Genomic DNA, 16,077 nt, shown 5'->3' with positions numbered 1-16,077 from the left:
ACCCTGGACTCTTCCTATCACTTCCTATGATGGATTCTCCTTCCCGATGTCTGACTTGTTACAGAATACAATAAAGAGGAGAGAAATCTAGAAAAGTTTACCTCTCCGCTCAGCAGGGAGATGATCTCCAAGGTGAGGTCTAATATTCTTCTGCTGATCTCCTTCCTGTCCATCCTTGGTGGTCATTCAGGAGAAAAGGAGAGAACTGGAGGAGCTGGAGGCTTCTAGTACTGCAGGCGCCTTTAGGAGAAGAGGAGAGGAAATCATCCAGGGGACAAGACCAGATGTCACCACCAGGATCTGATGTGTATCTGCAGCACAAGAGCTGAAAGACCTGTGATGATGTCACTGTCATGTGACCATTGAAGGGGCGGGGCTTGGCAGGTTGAAGTACTGATCACATGACGGTGACATCACCTCAGGTCCTTCAGCTCTGGCAGTGCAGCAGATACTGGGCAGGTCCTGGTCGGTAGTCTGGGCTCTTGTTCTCTCTGGTATCAGCCATTCCTCCAGCCTGCAGGTAAGATGAGCTGTGAGGAGACAGTGTGGTGGAGAGCTCAGACATGTCACCTCTGGAGATTCTCCTCCATTACACACAAGGAATCCTTCTCCGCTCCTCAGCTTAGTATGATGGGGGGAGTAGTAGTGGGGATAGTGGGGGTTGTCATCATTCTCTGGCCCCTGACTGTCCTGGTAAGGGCCCCTGCCTGCAGGAGGAGAATGAATGGAGCGGGGCCCGGCCTGAGCTCAGCTCTCTCCAGTCTCTTCTCTAGGAGTTGTGGACACAGCTGAGCACAGCCCAGAGGTGGGACCTGCATCTATCAGACATTTATCTCCTGTGGATCCACCAGAAATCGCTATGTTGGGGCCCCTGAAATCTATGTGGTGGGGGCTCTGAGATGCGGGGCCCCTCCAGGCTCAGGAAAAGTGGTTCTGGAGGTGACATCTGGTCTTGTCCCCTAGATGATTTCCTCTCCTCATAAAGGCGCCTGCAGTACTAGAATCCTCCAGCTCCTCCAGTTCTCTCCTCTTCTCCTGAATGAGCCACCAAGGATGGACAGGAAGGAGATCAGCAGAAAAATATTAGACCTCACCTTGGAGATCATCTCCCTGCTGAGTGGAGAGGTAAACTTCTCTAGATTTCTCTCCTCTTTATTGTATTCTGTAACAAGTCAGACATTGGGAAGGAGAATCCATCATAGGAAGTGATAGGAAGAGTCCAGGGTCCTGGAGAACGGCCTCCAGACCTTCCAAGTGACGGAGAACCTGAAGATCAGCCCCCAGTATGGTGAGTGATGTGTCATGCGACCAGTGACTAATAGTCATGTTGTAGGAGCCATGAGAAGGTAAGTAGGCACGTTGTACCAGGAGGAAAGGCCCGGAGGAGAGCACATGTATCACGACCGGTGTGCCGATCACATACGTGACGCAAAGGGAGGAAAAAGGAAGGCCCTGTCCAAGGGAGCGGGAAAGATGGTGACCCCTAACTCACCTTGCGGCTGGCACCTGACTGCCCTGACGTCCCTAGACGGGTTTCTTACCCGTACGCCGATCACATGCCTAAACCTTGGCTTTCCCTAAGATGTGCCCTACGTAGTGAATAGGGCAGTAGGAACACTAGTCCGCACCACTAACACTAAAGGTAAACACTAGGGAGAAGACAGACAATACTGACAAAACATATAGTCCCAGGTGGGCGACAACACTGCGACTTCCTGACCCCGGGTATAACGGAGTCAGACGTGGCTCTTGACACCCTCGTGACAACATGGCCCCTGAAGGGTTTATTCCCTAAGTGTCTCTCTCCATCCACAGGAGTACACAATAGTGAAGAAGACATCGGGGGACTGTGTGACTCCCATCATCCATCTCCAGGAGTCAGGAGGGCGGAGTAGGACACCTCTCCCCATCACAGAGCCTCCCCCTCACCCCCTGATACATGAGCAGAAGATCCTAGAACTCACCCACAAGATGATGGAGCTGCTGACTGGAGAGGTGACACTGCTGGGAATGCTGGGAAATTCTCCAGTAACAGCATTGGAGGGGTCTGGGTGATGACGGTGTCATTGTGTTGTCAGGTTCCTCTAAGGTGTCAGGATGTCACTGTCTATTTCTCCATGGAGGAGTGGGAGTATATAGAAGGACACAAGGATCTGTACAAGGAGGCCATGATGGAGGACCACCAGCCTCTTATATCACAAGGTAAGACCCATAATGTGCAGTGTATACACTTGTGTGCAGTGACATGTCATGGAGGATCTTGAGAGGCTTCCTGCTGGAGTAATTCTCTTCCAGGAGCTGCTGGGGATGTCTGGGGACAGATGACCCTTTTTGATGCAGCAGATGATTGCTGAGCTCTTCATCACTTCCTTGTCCCAGTTAGTATAGAAGGAGGATCCATCATCTGTCTTTTCTCTTCCTGGATGACCCAGTGACTGCCTTTAACCCCTTAGTGGGTCTCGTAGGGAGTGGGTCTCAGCTCTCACATGAGAGCCGTGCTCCTACTCTAACCGCCCGGACCGATAGGAGTGCCGATCCGGGCTGTTTAACCCCTTATAATACAGGAGCAGACTCCCTCAGTCTCTCATCAGCACCCTACAAATGTGATTGAGGGGTGCTGATGTGTGTAAATATGTAAATTATCCCATATGGTGAATGCCGTAAAAAACAAAACAAAATGGCAGATTTTATTTTTAGTTGCCACCAAAAAAACTTAAAGGGGTTCTCCAGGAATTAAGAAAATGAAAATACTTAAATACAGTCCTGATCAAAAGTTTAAGACCACTTGAAAAATGGCAAAAAAAATCCTATTTTACATTGTTGGATCTTAACATGGTTCCAAGTAGAGCTTCAACATGCAAAAAGAAGAAATGGGAGTGAGACAAAACATTTTTTGAGCATTCAATTTAATGAAAATAACGATTAAACTGAAACAGGCTGTTTTTCAGCTGATCCAAATTTTGGGACCACATGCCTTTAAAAGGCCAAATCAGTGCAAAGATGTGGATTCATTGTCATTTTCTGTCAGGTAGTCACATGTGATGGCAAAGGCAAAAAAACTCTCCCTTTTTGAACGTGGTCGGGTTGTTGAACTGCATAAGCAGGGTCTCTCACAGCGCGCCATCGCTGCTGAGGTGGGACGCAGTAAGACAGTCATTTGGAATTTCTTAAATGATCCTGAGGGTTATGGAACAAAAAAGTCAAGTGAAAGAGCCCAAAAAATGTCATCAGCACTGAGCCGAACGATCCAATTGGCTGTCCGTCAAGACACTGGACGATCCTTGACCCAAATTAAGGCCCTTACTGGTGCTGACTGCAGCCCCATAACCATCAGACGCCATCTGAGACTGAAGGGCTTCAAAAACAAAAAACGTCTTCAAAGACCTCGTCTCCTTGAACGCCACAGAACTGCTCGTTTGGACTTTGCAAGAGAGCACCAAACATGGGACATTCAAAAGGTAGAAGAAAGTTTTATTCTCTGATGAGAAAAAATTTAACCCTGATGGTTTCCAACGTTACTGACATGACAAGCAGATCCCACCTGAGATGTTTCCTACGCGCCACAGTGGAGGGGGCACCATATTGGTCTGGGGTGCTTTTTCCTTCAGTGGAACAATGGAGCTTCAGGAAGTGCAGGGGCGTCAAATGGCCGCTGGCTATGTCCAGATGTTGCAGAGAGCATTCCTCATGACTGAGGGCCCTCGTCTGTGTGGTAACGACTGGGTTTTTCAACAGGACAACGCTACAGTACACAATGCCCGCAGGAGAATAACATCACTCTTTTGGCCCATCCTGCGTGTTCCCCTGATCTAAATCCAATTGAGAACCTTTGGGGATGGAAGGCAAGGAAAGTTTACAAAAATGGACAACAGTTCCAGACAGTAGATGTACTATGTTAGATGGCCTTCGTGCGGCCGTCTTCACCACTTGGAGAAATGTTCCCACTCACCTCATGGAAACGCTTGCATCAAGCATGCCAAAACAAATTTGTGAAGTGATAAACAATAACGGCGGAGCTACTCATTACTGAGTTCATGTTTGGAAGTTTGGATTTCTGTTTTTGGGGGGGTTTAGTTTTTGTTTTTTTGAGGTGTGGTCCTAAACTTTTGATCAGCTTAAAAACAGCCTGTTTCAGTTTATTCGTTGTTTTCATTAAATTGAATGCTCAAAAAATGTTTTGTCTCACTCCCATTTCTTCTTGTTGCATGTTGAAGCTCTACTTGGAACCTTGTTAAGATCCAGCCATGCTAAATATGATTTTTTGCCATTTTTCAAGTGGTCTTAAACTTTTGATCAGGACTGTATTACTTCATTATAAATATATTACCAAATACCTTTCATTAGTTATAATGGCTTGTTTTGTTTGGGGAGAAATAAAATGTCACTGAGCCTTGGGCACATGACCATGCCGCTGGTTAACTGGTTGTCCTTCCCTAGGCCACTTTTGATAGGTATTAACCACCACATACCCAGAACACCCCACAAAACCAGCCACTATTGTCACCAGATAAAGAGTGCTATTCACCTGTCAGTGGTATTCATGTTATGGCTGATGGTTGTACTGTATATACTGAGAGGAGTGTAACTGTCCTTTTAATGAATCTACCTACAGAGAAGGGTGGGGGTTTCAGTGATCTCAGAGGTTCCTGTTCCTGTCCAGCAGGGTGGAAGTCTCTCTCATGGAGCTGTCATGGGCTCACAGAAAATATCCAGTAAATCTCATCAGATATTTTTCTTCTTTCACTATAACAGCTCCTTAGGAGAAAAGGAATTGTCTTCCCAGGGAAAGGAGACTTGGAGGGGGATGTAGCTGTAGAGCTGTGGGTTCTCTCTCTATAAATTTACCTTATATAGGGGGGTTTCATAACTGGTGCCAGAATGATGACTTGAGGCATGTTTGGTTGGTTGAGTGCTGAAAGATGGCCCTGGCATTTATAACTGTATCCTCTTCCTCAGAATGTACTGTTGTGGAGAAGGAGTCTTCCCACTGCCTGCCATTTCCTCTCATAGACCATCGGTTACTTTGGGCCTGTGGCCTGCTCGGTGCTGGGACCTCAGTACAAGTGGTGAGGAGCAGGACATTGTTATTGATCCATGATAACTAAACCTAGAAGTGAAGGAGCTGAGAGAAGTGTCTGATCTATAGACAGATCTACAGGAGGCCATGTATTCAGTCACTTGTGTCTCCACAGATGGATCCAGGAGGAGAAATCCACCAGAGAGATGTCCTCATCCTCTGTATTGCCAGGACTGTCCAGAGGAGAAGGTCCCAGAGAATTCTCAGGTATTTGGGGCTGAGTCCTATACACATATATAGGGGGGTCCTGCAGTCCTAGAGGGGTCAGAGATTGTGGGGCTCTTATGTGGATCTGTTAGATTTCCCACCTGCCTGCTGTATTGTGCTGAATTGTTACAGATGACAAATCAGGGAGAAGATATGACTGATATTAAAGTGGAGGATGAAGAAGAGAGGATGATGGGCGATCCTCCGTGTAAGAGTGAGGTGCAGGAGGACATTCCAGGAGATGTCACCACAGGTATGGAATCATGAAAGGAGAAAGTGACTTCAGATTCTGTCCTTGGTGCCTTCAGGGCAGGAGGAGAATCTGATCACCGGCTACTGCGCTGCTCTTTGATTGGAAATATCCCCATCACATCATGAAATGTTTCCCTTATCCAGCTGACGGCGATCTCTGATCAGATTCTTCTCTGATCCCGGCTGTTCCTGCAGGACATGACGTGACACACCCACTGGGGATTAAGAGGGCACAGCTTTTGTGTCTGTGCTATCATGATGGACTACATGTATGCCATTGTGCAGGAATTACATGCCGTCAGTGACCTACATGTACCTCATTGTGTAAGAAAGATTTAAGCAAGGTTTGGGATAACAAAGAGATCACAAAAAAATTATGGATTATTTTTTCAGAATAGCTAAAGGGGTTTTGCAATGTGAGATTTCAGCAACAGCAGAGGAGGAGGAACATTAAACAGTGCTTGTCAGCTAATCCCTAGGTGGTGATTATGGGAGGGATTTTTCTAGTGAATCCACCAGCTTTATAAGGTCTGAGAGAACAATTTAATAATGAATGCAGTTTGTGTTGAATGTAGTTAAGGATCTTTTTATAAGTTAACTTGCCCACTTGGCATTGAAGAGCCAAATATATTGGCAGAAGGCAACTTGGTGGCTAGACATATTTGGGTTTTTCACATTTTTGAGCTAACTTTTTGTAATAAAAGTGGTGACCGGGTGTAGACCAGAATCTAGAACCTTTTTCAGAGTGTTCTACAAAGCCTTATAAGACTGGAATTTTAGACCCAGAGCCAGGAGTGGATTCAAAATAAATGACTCTTTTTCTTGATGAAACCACAAATTGTAATGTCATAAGTTTATCTACTCTCTAGTTTGGAAAAACACTCAAATTTTAATTTTTATCTTAACAGAAAATCCCAGTAAGAATTCTGAGGGAAATGTCATGTTATCACTGAATTATAAAGTAGAAGATAAAAATCTGATACAGCGCTCTTCAGGAAAAAACCTTAATGTAAATCCAGGACTTCACAGTACAGATCTGTCATATAATGTCTCTAATCATAAGGAACCATCTCCTGACCAATCACACATTGTTACCACAACTACAGGTCAGAAAGAGTTTAAAAGATTTCAACATAGTAAAGAGTTCACAAAAAGCTTAGGTATTTCTACATACAGAGGAATTCACACAGGAGAAAAGCCGTACTCATGTTTAGAATGTGGCAAATGTTTTAAACAGAAATCAAATCTTGTTAAACATCAGAGAAGTCACACAGAAGAAAAGTCATATTCATGTTTAGAATGTGGGAAATGTTTTAAAACTAAATCGCTTCTTATTACACATGATAGAAGTCACACAGGAGAGAAACCATATCCATGTTCTGAATGTGGAAAATGTTTTACACAAAAATCAGATCTTATGACACATGAGAGACGTCACACAGGAGAGAAGCCGTACTCATGTTTAGAATGTGGGAAATGTTTTACACAGAAATCACATCTTCTTAGGCATCAGAGATTCCATACAGGAGAGAAGCCATATTCATGTTCAGAATGTGGGAAATGTTTTAAAACTAAATCAATTCTTGTTATACATGAGAGAAGCCACACAGGAGAAAAGCCATATTTATGTTCAGAATGTGGGAAATGTTTTAAAACTAAATCGCTTCTTATTACACATGATAGAAGTCACACAGGAGAGAAACCATATCCATGTTCTGAATGTGGAAAATGTTTTACACAAAAATCAGATCTTATGACACATGAGAGACGTCACACAGGAGAGAATCCGTATTCATGTTCAGAATGTGGGAAAAGTTTTCCCAAAAAATCTGATCTTGTTACACATGAGAGAATTCACACAGGAGAGAAACCATATTCATGTTTAGAATGTGGGAAATGTTTTACTGACAAATCAAGTCTTGTTAGACATGAAAAAATTCACACAGGAGAGAAGCCATATTCCTGTTCAGAGTGTGGGAAATGTTTTAAAACTAAATATCATCTTGTTAAACATCAGAAGAGTCACACGGGGGAGAAACCATATTCATGTTTAGAATGTGGGAAATGTTTTACAGATAAATCAAGTATTGTTAGACATGAGAGAATTCACACAGGAGAGAAGCCGTATTCATGTTCAGAATGTGGGAAATGTTTTACACAAAAAACAATTCTTGCTAAACATCAGAAAATTCACACAGGAGAGAAGCCGTAATCATGTTCAGAATGTGGGAAATGTTTTGCACAAAAAACAATTCTTGCTAAACATCAGAAAATTCACACAGGAGAGAAACCATATTCATGTTCAGAATGTGGAAAATGTTTTACACAAAAATCATATCTTGTTACACATCAGAGATGTCACACAGGGAAGTAGAGATGAGCAAAATTCTAGAAATTTGTGTCCGGTCAGATTCGAACGAATCAGTCAGGAAATCGATTTGGGCACAAATAAAATCAACTCAAATTTAAAGTGTTCAGATTTCCCTGATTAGTTGTGGATGACATTCTGCAGTCTCCTGGGACTATATGCAACTACATGGAAGCTCTTTAACACCAAGACAGCATTCAAAATCTTAAAGTGGCAGTGACATATCTGTGGGTGAATGGATGGTAACCAGTGGTAATAAACAGCCTGTTTAATATCACACAGCTTTGCTGTGCTTTGAAAAAAAAAAAAATTATCCCTTTTGGTTGAAGGTGTTTGGCTGTGTTTTCATGCACACGGTGTCTTCAGAGGAAGCAATGGCTTATTTTGAGCAAGCATTCCAAACATTCTTCCTTTTTGGGGAAGCAGCAGCAGTATGGTACAGAACATGACAGACAAGGCAGGAAATGTGTGACTGCGTAAGGGTAGTAGTAAGGGCATACGTGGCAGTAGTAGCTGCAGCAGTACAGTATGAAACCTGGCAGACAGGGCAGGAGAGCTATGACTGCATAGGGGTAGTAGTAATGGCAGCAGGGACAGTAGTAGCTGCTGACGGACAAGGCAGAAGATGTGAACCTGTGTAGGGATGGTAGTAGTAGTAGCAGCAGCAGGACTGTATAGAACATGATGGACAGTGTAGGAAGGAACAAGGGGCCGTCGTTGATGGTTGGTATGTGTCACCGAGGTTCCTGGTCTCGGTGAGGTAAGAGCCGGTTTTTCTCAAGTGTCAGTATTGCAGATTGCAGTCTGACACTTCAGCTGTTTAGTATGGCTGTAAATCTGATCTGGGACGGCTTTTACTAGGAGTAGCCAAAGTGCTGGGGGGGTGGCTACTCCGCACGCTCCAGGCCTGGTCTTGGCAGGCTTTAAAAGCAGTCAGCACTATCAGGTGGTGTGGATTTTACCTCCATCTGACAGTGAAGCTGTGGAGCCTCTGTGCTGAAGACTGCAAAGAGGCGTGCAGGCCGCCTGGAAGACTGCCAGTGAACTTTTCTGTGGTTGAGCATTCAGCCGGGTGTGAACTGACACCTAGGACTCCGGGTGAACACTGTTTTGTTTTGCTGTGTATGAACAAGCACCAAGACTGTTATGTTTTGCTGAGTGTGAATAAAACACTGAAGTTTGATTTGCAACCTGGTTCCTTGCCTCTATACTGTGTCCGCTAACCTGTCTACCAGAGCAAATCCCCACAACAGGCAGACAGCAGCAGTAGCATCATTGAGCCGATGATAAATCTAGATCTATTCAGTATCATCAGCCGGAGGTGTGTGAGAATCCTCATGGATCCATGCCTGATTCGTTTTCACAAATGTAATGTTTTCTGCACTTTTGGAGATCATTTTAGTGTGTTGACACCACTGGTGTGCTGACTACCCTCTGATAGTACATTGGAGGCTGGACAAGACTATACACCGATGGCAAACTGGGTAGGTACCTGCGACTTGTCCAGTCTGCTGACCCAGGAGTCCATGGAATCACAATATGTGCTGAGGAAAGGACACAGAACAGGTACAACTGAACCTGGTTACTCAGGTGGTGTCTATCAGTCTGCTGATGTGCTTCACGTTGGCGCAGCATGTTAGACAGATTTTACTTAGCAACACTCTTTTAGGGCATCACTAAGGGACGACTTCTGAGCCTGTTTTTAATAAAAGAGAGCAAAATCTCTTGATAAAGTATACTGCAAAAATAGTCCTAAACACATCATCTACACATAAAAAAATACTTGAAGTGACAGTTACACTTTAACTCCATATGTTCATTCCTGCGGTTTAATTGTAAACCTGTCACGAGTTGGAGGTCCCAGGAGAGACCACCGCGTCATCAAGCAATAAACAGAAATCAGGTACTGACACATAGGAGTTTATTGCACAAACAAAAAGCAGGGAAGTCAGCACAGACAAAACATGAGCTCTATGTACCGTCAGCACAGTGGGAGAAAACCCCCACTGCGCCACTGTCTAGTAATACTCCAGAGGGGCGTGACTAAGCAACTCCTGGTATTCACTAGAGCCCTAGATAGTAGGGTCAGACTTTGCCGCAGGAAGTTGCCAGGGTCCACTCTGGAGCGTGAACTAGACAGTGACAGCAGGAACGAATGGACAACAGGTACCAGAAGGTACTGACGGCACATGGGCAAACATAACAGACAGGCAAATACAAAACAGGGCAACTAATAATACAAGCAGGAGTTCACGCAAGGGAGCAGGAGTGGCAATGAGCAGAGAAGGACTTGCTCCACCAGTAGTAAGCTGCATGGCCTTGCGCATGCCACTCTGCTGCAAAGGCTTGCTGAACACAGACATATGAAAACACACAAAGTAACTAAAACATAACTGGCAGAACAGATAACAGAAAGACGGGAAAGAGGACATCAAAGAGGACGGGAATGAACAAGTAGGGAAACCCACAGAGCACAGACAGACAGACACGGATCCCATGGGTCAGCAGCATGGGAGAAAGAGTACAAACCAGGAGCAGGACAAGACAACACACACCAGGAGAGCTGACACAGAACTGAGGAAACCTCAGCCTTATATACAGGTTCCATGGGTGCAGCAGAGAGACCACACCCATGGAGCAGACAGAGGATTAACTCCTAATAGGCACACAGGGGAGTTAACCCATAAAGAACCACAAATGACACCGGAACGGAACTTCAGCGAGGAGCGCCGAACAAACAATGACGGAAGGTCACAGCCAGAGATAGGTTTTGTCACAGCCACTATCTAGATACTGGAGCTGAGTGATATATCGGTGGTGGGAATCTCTTGTGATGTCACATCTGTTAACTAACCCCTGAATACAGGGAGTGCAGAATTATTAGGCAAGTTGTATTTTTGAGGATTAATTTTATTATTGAACAACAACCATGTTCTCAATGAACCCAAAAAACTCATTAATATCAAAGCTGAATACTTTTGGAAGTAGTTTTTAGTGTGTTTTTAGTTTTAGCTATTTTAGGGGGATATCTGTGTGTGCAGGTGACTATTACTGTGCATAATTATTAGGCAACTTAACAAAAAACAAATATATACCCATTTCAATTATTTATTTTTACCAGTGAAACCAATATAACATCTCAACATTCACAAATATACATTTTTGACATTCAAAAACAAAACAAAAACAAATCAGTGACCAATATAGCCACCTTTCTTTGCAAGGACACTCAAAAGCCTGCCATCCATGGATTCTGTCAGTGTTTTGATCTGTTCACCATCAACATTGCGTGCAGCAGCAACCACAGCCTCCCAGACACTGTTCAGAGAGGTGTACTGTTTTCCCTCCTTGTAAATCTCACATTTGATGATGGACCACAGGTTCTCAATGGGGTTCAGATCAGGTGAACAAGGAGGCCATGTCATTAGATTTTCTTCTTTTATACGCTTTCTTGCCAGCCACGCTGTGGAGTACTTGGACACGTGTGATGGAGCATTGTCCTGCATGAAAATCATGTTTTTCTTGAAGGATGCAGACTTCTTCCTGTACCACTGCTTGAAGAAGTCTTCCAGAAACTGGCAGTAGGACTGGAAGTTGAGCTTGACTCCATCCTCAACCCGAAAAGGCCCCACAAGCTCATCTTTGATGATACCAGCCCAAACCAGTACTCCACCTCCACCTTGCGGCGTCTGAGTCGGACTGGAGCTTTCTGCCCTTTACCAATCCAGCCACGGGCCCATCCATCTGGCCCATCAAGACTCACTCTCATTTCATCAGTCCATAAAACCTTAGAAAAATCAGTCTTGAGATATTTCTTGGCCCAGTCTTGACGTTTCAGCTTGTGTGTCTTGTTCAGTGGTGGTCGTCTTTCAGCCTTTCTTACCTTGGCCATGTCTCTGAGTATTGCACACCTTGTGCTTTTGGGCACTCCAGTGATGTTGCAGCTCTGAAATATGGCCAAACTGGTGGCAAGTGGCATCTTGGCAGCTGCACGCTTGACTTTTCTCAGTTCATGGGCAGTTATTTTGCGCCTTGGTTTTTCCACACGCTTCTTGCGACCCTGTTGACTATTTTGAATGAAACGCTTGATTGTTCGATGATCACGCTTCAGAAGCTTGGCAATTTTAAGAGTGCTGCATCCCTCTGCAAGATATCTCACTATTTTTGACTTTTCTGAGCCTGTCAAGTCCTTCTTTTGACCCATTTTGCCAAAGGAAAGGAAGTTGCCTAATAATTATGCACACCTAATATAGGGTGTTGATGTCATTAGACCACACCCCTTCTCATTACAGAGATGCACATCACCTAATATGCTTAATTGGTAGTAGGCTTTCGAGCCTATACAGCTTGGAGTAAGACAACATGCATAAAGAGGATGATGTGGTCAAAATACTCATTTGCCTAATAATTCTGCACGCAGTGTAATGGGAACATGAAGTCAGTGACCAAGTGATGCTCATATATGTGTTTCATATGTATCCTATCCTTACCTGCAGAACATGAAAGGAGACATGATGATCGGTTATTAGTATTTTTGGAAATATCGTGTCGCTCAGTGTTTAGCACTGGTGTCTTACAACGCTGGGGTCCTAGGTTCAAATCTGCATGTTTTTTGTATGTTCTTCCTATGTTTGCTTGGATTTTATCAGGGTCCAAAACTCCAAAGACATACTGACAGGGACCTTAGATTGTGATCTCCTCCGTGGACAGCTTGATGCTAGCGCTATATAAGTGGGTATAATACATAATTTCTGGCCAGTAGGCTCCGACTCATTTGCTTATTGAATAATGAATACACTTCATACATTTTTTTTTCTTTTTCAACACAATTTTTCCAATTTTTTCAAACATTTTATTAGATTTTCTCAATATAACACTGAACTGAAGGACACTCGGAGTTCCTTTGAGCAGCCTATTGTTGGGAAGGAAGCCTTGAGTATGGATTCCGGTTGTAGGATTTTTTTTATAGGTCTGGGATGAAATTGTCCCTAACATCCACCTTGACTGGAACCTTCCCCAGCCCCCTCCAACTAGTGCTAGCAGTGTACTATACTCACACTACTAAGAATGGTTTTGTGCCCGGTCTAGAGCTGTCAGGATATTGTGGTTAAGTTTAGCCCCACTCCTATTGGATAGAAGACAGCATGTTATTTTGCTGTACAGGTAACCAATAAGGATTTGGGGGTACTATTTCTTCTTGGGGCAATCACCCCAAAACAGCTGTCTGCAGATAAGATGCTGGCTTATTTAATATCTGAGTCATGTCTCAATGAGTCATGTCTCAAGGCCTATTTAAAGAGTTGAACATTGACTTATAGGATAGCTGCCTTACATCTGGTGGCATTAGATGCAGAGCTTGTTAAGAGCTTATTTGCATCCCTTTCTTCCCAGAATTCCAGAGGAGCATGTATGGCCTATAAGTCTCCTCACACCGAATGAGGTGCTATCCATATGGAGAAAAACTTTGAAAAAAATCAAAATTTTCTTTGCATCGCCATTTTCTAGCAACCATAACTTTTTTAGATTTCCATACACACAGAGCTATATGAGGGATTGTTTTATTGCGGGATGAACTGTAGTTTTTATTGGTACCATTTTTGTAGTATGTACTTTTTGATAACTGTTATTCCATTTTTTGGAGGGGTGAAGGTGACAAAAAAATGGCAAATCACGTGTTTTTTTTTTGTTTTTTTTTTTCGTTGTGGCGTTCACCGCACAGGAATTTTTGAAAAATATTTTTATGGTTCAGACATTTTTGGAAGTGGCGATACCTATTTTTTGATGTTAATATATTTTTATATTTAAAATAGGGAGAAGTGGTGTATATTTTAATGTTTTATCTTAAATTTTTTAAACATTTTTATTTAATAACTAGGATGGCTGGTGCTACTTCTGCTGTTTGCACTGCCATAGCCATATGCTATATGGCAGGGATGGCCAACCTGAGGCTCTCCAGCTGTTGCAAAACTACAATTCCCAGCATGCCCAGACTGCCTACAGCTATCATCCTATAGCAGGGCATGGTGGGATTTGTAGTTTTACAACAGCTGGAGAGCCGCAGGTCGGCCATCCCTGCTATAGGGTCTTTCGTTTTAAAGTCTTCCATTCACCAGACATTTTATTATAAGGCATGTATATGAAAAGTCATAGGTTTGGTACACAGATTATTAAATGGTACTAGCAAAATTGCTAACTTTTTTTTCCTGTAATTTAAAGACTTGTGAAATGAAATGTCCCTTCCCTTCTAACACACTACACACAGGTATTGACAATTCACAATGTTAATACAATGCGTGGAATGAAACTGCTATATAAATGCTGCTATATAAATACTGCAGCCAACTCCTTCACTGATAATATACAGTATCTTGATGTAATACAATGCAGGGAATGAGACAAGTATATAAATGCAGTTATAGCAGAACAACTCATTCATGGATAATGCAACTTAGGCTGAGTTCACATCAGCGTTCAGCCTTTCTCTTCTCCTGCTCCATTATAGGAGCAGGAGAACGGAAAGGACAGAATTGACACATCGTTTTCTGTTCTCCTGCTCCGTTATAGGAGTAGCAGAATGGAAAGAATGGATTCGGCACATAACTGAGCCGAACAGAGCCTACGGACCCCATAGACTATAATGGGTTCCGTTAGTTTTTTGAAGTGGAGACAAAAGTCCTGCATGCACAACCAGCCAGGTAAGTAGCTTTTCATCGCAGGTATTGCTCCAGTGAATGGCCCCGCTACTTGCCCAGCAAAAGCACTGATCTCTGCCTAACCAATTAACGACGCTAACTACATGACCCTGCATGTGTTTTTACACATTATATTTTTGGGGGGTTTATTTTTCATTTTTTATCGATTTACTATAAAATCATGCATTGTATTTAATTAAAGGATTGATTTATATAAACCAGCAATATTCTCTCATATATTTCCAGATGGTAGTGTGCCTGTCAGCTTGTTCCTTTATTCCAGGCATGCTCAACCTGCAGCCCTCCAACTGTTGCAAAACTACAACTCCCATCATTCCCAGACAGCCTACAGCTATCAACCTAAAGAAGGGCATGGTGGGAGTTGTAGTTTTAAAACAGCTGGAGGGCCGCAGGTTGAGCATCCCTGCTTTATTCAATACATTTCTGAATTGGGAGTAGGTAAGCCTATGACGGTGCATCTAGGTCCAGAAATAAAGAGGGGTGAGCCACTGTATTACTATATACTTTAATCGGGTTCTTGTCATGTAACTGCATTGTTATTGTTTTGATCCTGGGGTGGTGGAACAATCTTTTTCTTCTTGTATACTACACATTACAACCTGTTCTCACATTCCCTAATAGCTCAGTGTGCTATTAGGTTGATTCCCAAGTGAAAGGTCACTGATTCGAATCCTGGAGCAGCCATGAAGAAGATTTCCCAAGAAAAGAGAAATAGCATCATCCAGCTCATCAATAGCGGTATCTCGGCAAAGAAAATTTCCAAACTGCATCATGTGAGTGCCATGATAGTTGGAAGAATACAAAATGAAGTCCATCCATCCATTCCAAAACCAAGAGGTGGACATCCAGGCCAAATATTGGAGTCAACAAGTTGGCTCATCACAAAGTTTATCAGTTCTGGCGCGACAAACACAGCAGTGGAGGCGGATCGTATGCTTCGTAATAGTGAGATCACAGACGTTCATGCAAGCACCGTGCGACACGCATTACACAAGTCTGGAATGGTGGAAGAAGCCTCAATTTCAATATAGTCATAAGAAGCGTTGGCTCGAGTTTGCGAAACAGTTGACAGTAGAAGATTGGAAACGGGTCATTTGAAGTGATGAGACGAAAATCAATAGACTGGGATCTGATGGATGCAAGGGAAAAGGCGGCTAACAGATTGAGAAATTGAAGGAGCTGTCAAGTTTGGTGGAGGAAGACTGATGATGGTTCAGGTTGTGCTCAATGTCTTGCTGCTGGTGGATTGTTTCTACACTTGGAAAGTGATTAAAACTGCTCATCAGAGACTCTAGACTTAAGTTGCTGCTGATAGAGCTGGTACTGCACCTGCCCCCAACCTCCCTCTGGCAGCCGTGAATGTCCTCCTCCTCCTCGAGTTCAGCCCCCACAGGACTCAGGTGGCCGTGAGATGTAGGTGCCAAGTCTCCTGTCCCCTGGCCAGACAGATTTAGCAGCAT

The 16,077-nt window shown here is 43.6% G+C and overlaps 1 pseudogene; it reads left to right on the top strand.

Moving 5' to 3' along the window:
• LOC120991225 overlaps positions 1 to 9,082 on the top strand; it is a 44,543-nt pseudogene extending 35,461 nt beyond the window's left edge.
• The last annotated feature ends 6,995 nt before the right edge of the window (positions 9,083 to 16,077 follow it).

This window comes from Bufo bufo, chromosome 2 (genome assembly GCF_905171765.1).
Source record: "Bufo bufo chromosome 2, aBufBuf1.1, whole genome shotgun sequence".
NCBI lineage: Eukaryota > Metazoa > Chordata > Amphibia > Anura > Bufonidae > Bufo > Bufo bufo.
The sequence above is the reverse complement of the archived record's forward strand: the minus strand, read 5'-3'. Positions and strand labels throughout refer to the sequence as shown.